Raw genomic sequence first — 8,686 nt, 5'->3', positions numbered from 1 at the left:
GTGAAAAAGTGTTTTGGAAAGTGTCACCTTGGAAGAAAGTCCTCTGATTTGGTCAGAAAGGAAATCTTATTCCACGGTTTATCGGGCCGTATGAGATCATTGAGAGAATTGGGTCAGTATCTTATAGATTGGCTTTACCGTCAGAGTTAGAAAATATTCACAATGTATTCCATAAATCTAGGTTGCGACGGTATCTATCAGATCCTTCACACATAATTTCACCTTTTGATGTTGAAATTCAGCCAGACATTACATATAGTGAAGAACTGATCAGAATTCTAGCTCGGGAGGTTAAAGAATTGAGAAATAAAAGCATAGCTTTAGTAAAAGTTCTCTGGCAGCGTCACAGTATAGAAGAGGCTACTTGGGAACTGAAAAAAACTATGACAGTGCAGTACCCAACCTCTTTTCTGGTAAGATTTTCAGGGACGAAAATTCTTTTAGGGAGAGAGTTGTAACAACCCATTTTTAGTGAAATCAAAATACTGGTTTCGAGACCACAAATCTGATGAGTAAATTATTATTTTATTATTATTTTAATGTTTTATGGAATGTTAGTAAGGTCGTATAAAAATTTTGTTAAGAAATTTTGATGTTTGCATGTTTAATTATGTAAAAAGGACTAAATTATAAAAAGTACAAAAGTAAGGTTCTATTAGTTAAAGGGGTCTAATAGCTATGAAATTCTAAAGTGGGAGGACTTATATGGTAATTAGTCCATTTGAGTGGTTAGTGGATATTCATTGATTGGTTTTGTTGAAATTATTAAAGTTTTTAAAGGTTAGTTTGGTAATTAGGTAAATAAATGTTAAATTTAATAAAACCAAAAATTCATTCATCTTTCTCAAGCTATCTTCCATCAAAATTAAAAGAGAAAAACCATGGAAGTTTGCTAGGGTATTCGGTCAACTAATTTTTCTTGCATGGTATGTGTTTCAATTTTGTTTTTAATTATTTTTATGTTTTTGGGATCGTTGTAGCTTAATCTAGCTAGCCCAGAGATCAATTTATAAAATTGTTAAAGATTTAGGGTAGTGCCATGAATTCTTTTGTATGATTCTTAATATTTAATGGTAGATTATGAGTCTTTGTTGATAAATAAACAAGTTTTGTAAAGTGATTTTTGGTGAAAATGACATTTAGGGACTTATTTATAAATTTACTAAAAGTTTTAGTTAAATTTATGAAATGATGGTTTGTATGGATTGATATAGGTCTCTAGTGAATTCGGCTAGCATGAGATGGGGATTAAAATGCTTAGATTTCAAACTTTGAACTTTAGACTAAATTGTAAAAAGTTAAAAATGTTAGGGGCAAAATTATAATTTTGGAAAAACATGAAATATGGACTGAATTGAATAATAGATGTATTAAATGGATTAAATTTGTATATTTAGATCAAGATAGACCACAAATGGACTTAGATCGGGGAAAAGCTAAAGCCTCGGATTAATCGACTTTGTTCTTACGCTCAAATCATCGAGGTAGGTTCGTAGTGTTTTAATACGAAATGAATTTCTATTTGTGTACTTGTACTATGATGCTTTAATTATTATGTTTTTAGAAGAATAATGATGAATTGCACATACGTGCCCCTATTTGTACTTCGGTACCCCTGAATTGCACATACTTGCCCTTGTTTAGACTTTAGTAATTCTGAATCAAATAACATGTGAATCTTATTCAATTTATTGTTAGATTAAATGATATGCTATGTTCTTACTAGGCTTTATAAGCTTATTCGTTCTTGTGGATTATTTTGTTGATTGTTGTTGCTGACACTTTGGACGGATTAAACCTTCAGCTCCCACTATCCATCAACTTTGGTAGTTTTTGTATCTCCTAGGGTAGTGGCATGTATAAACTTATGTAGTTGAATTTGATGTTGGAATGTGTTTAGGATGTTATAAAATGGTGTTTAATGAATGTGTACATAATAACCAAATGTATTTGTGTTTTGATGTCATGTATGTATAATAAGTTATTTTGGCATGTATAAGTTGTTTTGATACCATTTGATGTTGGTTAGTTTGTGTCATTTTGGTACTTATGATGCATGAAAGATATGGCTCAAATGGTAAGTTATGTTGAAGTGTTAATGATCATATTTGAGGTATGTTTTGGTAAAAGTTGAGTTATGTTTGATAATAGAAATGTAATCAACATATACATGTTTTTGTAAGTTTGCATGTTTGAAATTGAAGTTCCTTGCATGGCATATTGGTTGAATGGTTTTGGACTTTTGAATTGGTCATTTCATGTTGGTTTTGGTCATGTTTTGATGCTTTGACTAGGTGTGTTAAAGGCTTTTAGATGGTTGCTTGAATTGGTGATGGAATGGCTTGTTTTTAGGCAAATTCATGTCCATACGGTTTGAGACACAGGCGTGTGACTCAACCATTACGACACACAGCCAGGCGACACAATTGTGTGTCCCCTGTAGGTTTTAATGCATGCAAGTCAGGCTGTTACATGGCCTAACACATGGCCTGGCACACGGGCGTGTGTGTCTAATTTGAGAGTTACACGGCTTGGCGCACAGACATGTGGCTTAGCCGTGTGACCCAACTCTGAAAGTTATACGGGCAAGGACACGGGGTGAGACACAGCCGTGTGTCCCAATTTTGATTGTTACACGTCCTGAGGCACAAGCCGGGACACGACTATGTGTCCCTATTTCAATTATTACACGTCCTGAGGCACGGGCGTGTGTCTGAGCCGTGTAGGTCACACGGCCATGTGACCCATGCAGTCCAATTTTGCTAACTTTTTCTTGTACTTTATGATTGTTTCCAATTTGGTCTCGAATTGTTTTTAAGGTATTTTTAGGGCCTCGATCAAGGGACGTTATGTATGTGATTGAATGTAATTAGATTATGTATGCAATGAGGTATGAAATGAATGTTTTATTGTTTCGTTTGTTAGGTAATGCTTCGTAATCCTATTTCAGCAACAGATACAGGTTAGAGGGGTTAAAACTATAAATTATTCTAATAGTGGTACATCAACAATAAATATATGTATGTCAGCTTAGCTGCATTGTAACACCCCATACCCGATACCGTTGCCAGAGTCGAACACGAGGTGTTAACGGACTTAATTCATTAATTAAACAGCTCATACAATTCATTTTAAAATTTCTAGACAAGCTGGCTAACTGCATCACAGTCGCTTTAAAAATCATATCTCGAGTTACGAAACTCGAAATCCAATTCCGTAAATTTTTCCTGAAACTAGACTCATATATATATCTACTAATTTTTTTCTAGAATTTTTGGTTGGGCCAATTAGTACAGTTTATTAGTTAAAGTCTCCCCTGTTTCAGGGTTCAACTACTCTGACCTCTGTGTATTACAAATCAGATATCTCCCTGTACAGAGCTTCAATGACTATGTCGTTTGTCTCTAATAAAACTAGACTCAATAAGGAATCTGTACATATAAAGCGTGATTTCTAATTATCTTTTTAAAATTTATGGTGAATTTCCAAAGTCAGAATAGGGGATCCAGAAATCGCTCTGGCCTTGTTTCACAAAAATTTAAACATCTCATAAAATATAGCTCATATACCTGTTTCGCTTATTCCATATGAAAATAGACTCATCAAGCTTCGATTCCATAACTTATTCATTATTTAATTCCATTTCTACTATTTTTAGTGATTTTTCAAACTCACGTCACTGCTGCTGTCTGAATCTATTTTATGGTAAATTTTACCTATTTCATGGTTTCCATGGATTAGCTAGCAATTTGACATACATAATACCAAATATGATCATGATTAGCCATTCCAATGGCTAATCATTACCAAGCATTCTATCTCCATACCACTCAATAACCATATCATAAGACCATATATACAAAATGATTATAATGCTATACATGCCATACTCAAAATATACAAGCCATTACGCCAAGATGGTATACGGATAGTGTGGCGTGCCTCCGACCGTTTCCAATTTCCGAGCTGGCTTGTCAACACTACAAGGAATGAAAAGGAGGAGTAAGCATAAATGCTTAGTAAGCTCACATGCAAATAGCAAGTAACATAACCATATAAGCAAACATAAAACATCATTTGCATAATCATCACCAAGACATTCATATCACCTTTTCATTTATCATCTTACCATATTGTTGTTATATCGAGTTTTCAACCCGAGGGTTAAGTACATACCTGTTCAAATTATCCATTTCAAAACACTTACCAATCGTCCCTTTCATCTTGAGTATTCCTCCATTTGAGTAGAACTTTACTGTTGAACACATCGAATATAATTCGGATACATGGAAAGTTTGCACATAAGTGCCACATATGTAGCCAAGCTACCATGTAACCCGCCCATAAGTGAACTCGGACTCAACTCAACGAGCTCGGGCGTTCGCATCCATAAGTGAACTCGGACTCAACTCAACGAGTTCGGATGCCTAGTTACATCTCACGAACTCGGACTCAACTCAACGAGTTCGGACGCTCGCATCCATAAGTGAACTCGGACTCAACTCAACGAGTTCGGATGCCCAAATATCCCAGTGACATGTCACTTGTATCCTAATCCATTCCTAAGGTTCAACGGGACCTTTTTCCCAATCATGTGTCTCAACCATCTTCTACGGAATGCCGATACTGATACTCGGTAGTATTTCACATTTTCCAAGTATATCACATAATTTAACATATTATCAAACAATTATCACAAGTATAATATTTCATAATAATTATCATATCATTTAAAAAACATTAAAACATTTAAAATAATAACTATGTTACCAACATTTACATATGAACTTACCTCGTATGCGAAAATGACTATTTTACCATTTCGTCCACAACTTGGTATTTTCCCCATTTTAGCCCAATTTCAGTTTTCCTTGCTCTATCATTTAAAATATAGTCTAATTAGGACTCACATTATTCAAATTGACCCAAAATCATATTTTGGAAAAATTACAATTTTGCCCTAAACTTTTGCATATTTACACTTTTGCCCCAAAGCTCGTAAATTAAAATTCAGCCTATTTTCTTATGTTTTATAACATGCTGATCATTTTTCCTTCTATGGCAACATCAAATTCTCACTCTAACATGTACTTATGACTATTAGGTATTTTTACCGATTAAGCCCTTTTGCTCGTTTTCACTTAAAACCGAGTAGCACAAGTTGTCTAACATAATTTAAAACCTCATATTCTATCATAAAACACCAAAATACACAAATTTCACCTATGGGTATTTTTCCAAATATAAACCCTAGGTTAAATTATTGCTAGCATAAGCTAAATCGAGCTACGGACTCCAAAAACGTAAAAATCATTAAAAGCGAGACTAGAACGGACTTACAATCGAGCTTGGAAGCTTGAAAACCCTAGCCATGGTTTCTCCTTGCTATATTCGGCCATGGGGTTGAAGATGAGCAAAATTGGCTTTTAATTTTGTATTTTAATTCATTTTACCCTAAATGACCAAAATGCCCTTACTACTAAACTTTCCAAAATTCCATCCATGTCCAATTTTGTCCATAGACTTAGAAATTGGTAAAATTACTCTTTAAGGACCTCTAATTAATAATCTAATTCAATTTTATGCAAAATACTTCTAGAACACAAGTTTTGCAATTTATTCAATTTAGTCCCAAATTTCAAATTAAGCATTTTATGCATAAAATTTCTTCACGAAATTTTCACACAATCATGCAATCATATCATAGACCTTAAAATAATCATAAAATAATTATTTCTATCTCGGATTTTGTGGTCACGAAACCACTATTCTGACTAGGCCCAAAATCAGGATATTACATGCATATCTCAATTCAAGTGGCTTAAATCTATTACCGTGGTGTGTAGGGTGGATGGGTTTACCATAGCTCTCTTGGTGTGTAGGGTGGATGGGCCTATCATAGGCCAATTGTGGTGTGCAGGGTGGTTGTAGTGGTGTTTGGTTGGTTGGGTGGGATTTTGATTCATTGCATTCATTACACATTTGAGTATATGTTGGAATAATATAATTGTGTTCTGTTTGTTAATGGAAAAAAGTTCGTATATTGGATTATCGGTTTGTGATTTTCGTATGTTTTCTGTATATATTTTTGAAATATTTGTTGCTTATTCCGTCTTTTGCCATTTGCTTATGTTTCAGACTCATATTGTGCTCATGTAGCTCATCCTTTTAGTTTTTCCCCTTTCAGGTAATTCTTGTGTTTTGAAGTTGGGCTCGACAATGGAAAGTCTCGGAGTTTAAATAATTTTGTTTGGTTTGGTTTAATAATTTCTTTTTCTAAAATTTCAGTCTAATAATTTTATTTGGTTGTAAGGAAGATTATTAAACTGTGGTATGAGTTTTGTTTTTGGACTTTTGTTGAGTTTTGGGTTTGCGCATTTTTTTTTGCTTTTCCAAATTAGATTTGAACTTCATGCATGGGCTGAAAATAACTGTTTTTGCTTTTGAGTCTAAGTTACTTGAAGAGTTTTGAGCTGGAGCTAAATTATAGTTTTTCTATTGCTACAAATGTTTGCAAATCGATTTGGAAGATAATGTGGTTAATCCTAATTTTTACAATAACATGAACATTGTTTGCAAAGCACAAATCAGGTTTTATTGGACTTTCGTTTGTCATAAAAAGAAAATGATTTTTGAAAAGGGATTTTTAGTATTTCACCAAAATTTTGTTTTGGGCTATTTTGCTGGCCAATGTGGCCTCCGGAATCTGGCCAAACTTTTGGGTTGGGTTTTGGGGCGTTATATTTTCTGCGAGAATATATGAATTACAGCAAAATGATTCAGACTTGTTAGTGAAACTGAAACTGGTTGATAGTGGACAGACGATCGATTTTAGTTTCAATGTTGGTGTTTGCTTGTATTTTCGTAATGTTTGTATATACCTGATGATTCAGAGTTGAAACAAGACATTTTGAACGAAGCTCACAACAATGTTTACTTAATTCATCTAGGAAGCAATAAAATGTATAATGATTTGAAATAACTTTACTAGTGGTCGGGAATGAAACATGAGATATCAAAATTTGTATCTGAATGTTTGATATGTCAACAAGTGAAGGCCAAACATAAAGTTCCATTAGGTTAGCTACAACTTGTGATGATTCTCGAGTGGAAATGAGAGCTTGTTAAGATGGATTTCGTTTTGGAATTACCTTTGACTCAGAAAAAGAAAGATTTGATCTGGGTAATTATAGACAAATTAACGAAAATTGTACACTTTATACCTGTCAAGACTGATTATTCGCTCGAGAAGCTAACTAAACTGTATGTCTCAGAGATTGTTAGATTGCATGGTGTGCCATTATCTATTATTTTCGATCATGATCCGAGGTTTACCTCCAGGTTTTAGGATAAATTAAACTAGACTTTGGGTACCAAACTGAATTTAAGTACTACTTACCATCTGCAGACAGACGATCAGTCAGAACAAGTGATTCAGATTCTGGAAGATATGTTATGGTGTTGTGTAATTGAATTTGTAGATAGCTAGGAGAAATATTTGCCGTTGGCCAAAATTGCCTATAATAATAGCTATCACTCGAGTATAAAAATGACACCGTACGGGACTTTATACAGACACAAAAGTTGAATGAAAAAAAGTCCGTTGGGATTGATTTTGGTTCAAGAAATAAAGGACAAAGTTAGGCTTATTAGGGATAATTTAAAAACTACCTTTGATCGTCAGAAATCATATGCCTAAATTTGATATTCTTAAATGTTAAGATAATCCTAAAAAAATAACTTTTCCATAAATATATAATAATACAACGTCAATATAAAAAGAAAAAACATTACTCAATTGATCCGAAATTAAATTTTTTTACTCAAAATCCTATTCATAAAATCAAAACTATTTTTTTAACTGGTTTTTACGTACGTGCCCAAAAATCTTTATAAAAGGGAGGGAGTTAGGTGCCATTGTCTCAAAATAGAAAGTCATCCTAAGAACTAACTTAAAGAGGGACAGAAGAGAGAGATGGAGTGGAGATCATGCTATTTGGACATGGTTTTAGTGCCGCTAAGCTTAGCAATGAGCTTAGCTTATCATTGCTGGCTATGGCATAAGGTTCGGTCTCAGTCGCTCACAACCATCATCGGAACCAATGCCAGTGGTCGACGCTACTGGGTCGTTGCCAACATGAAGGTTCTCTCTCTTTATTTCTTTTTACATATATGTTTACTTAACATCTTTTTATTACATCACACATTTATACCGTTTCATTAATAAATCACATAATCCAAATATTGACCAAACGAATCAAAATAAATTTTTGTCGTGGTGTTTTGTTTTATTTCAACTTGATTTTATTGAAATCAATACGGTTAAATATATTTAAAATTTTAATTCAGAAATTAAAATCTATTTTTATTCTTTATTTAAATTTAATTTTTTATAATATAGAATAAATTTTAAATTATAACTAAAAATGTTTCAAATATCATTTATATTATTTTAGTTTTGAACATATCAAAATTAGGAGAATTCGATTGATGCTTTTATGAAAATAATAATCGTAATTTTTCCAAATTCGATATGAACCACATCATTATCACCCCATCATCCAATATGGTTGGTATCTCTAATCTGTGTGCTGAAAGGATCATTAATTATATTAGCAGAGTGAAAATATATTTTTTAAAATAAATAAATTTTGTCTAACTAAAATGGGCAAATAATAAAGCTTGT

The sequence above is a fragment of the Gossypium arboreum genome, chromosome 3 (assembly GCF_025698485.1).
Source record: "Gossypium arboreum isolate Shixiya-1 chromosome 3, ASM2569848v2, whole genome shotgun sequence".
Lineage (NCBI taxonomy): Eukaryota > Viridiplantae > Streptophyta > Magnoliopsida > Malvales > Malvaceae > Gossypium > Gossypium arboreum.
Note: the sequence above shows the minus strand (reverse complement) of the source record.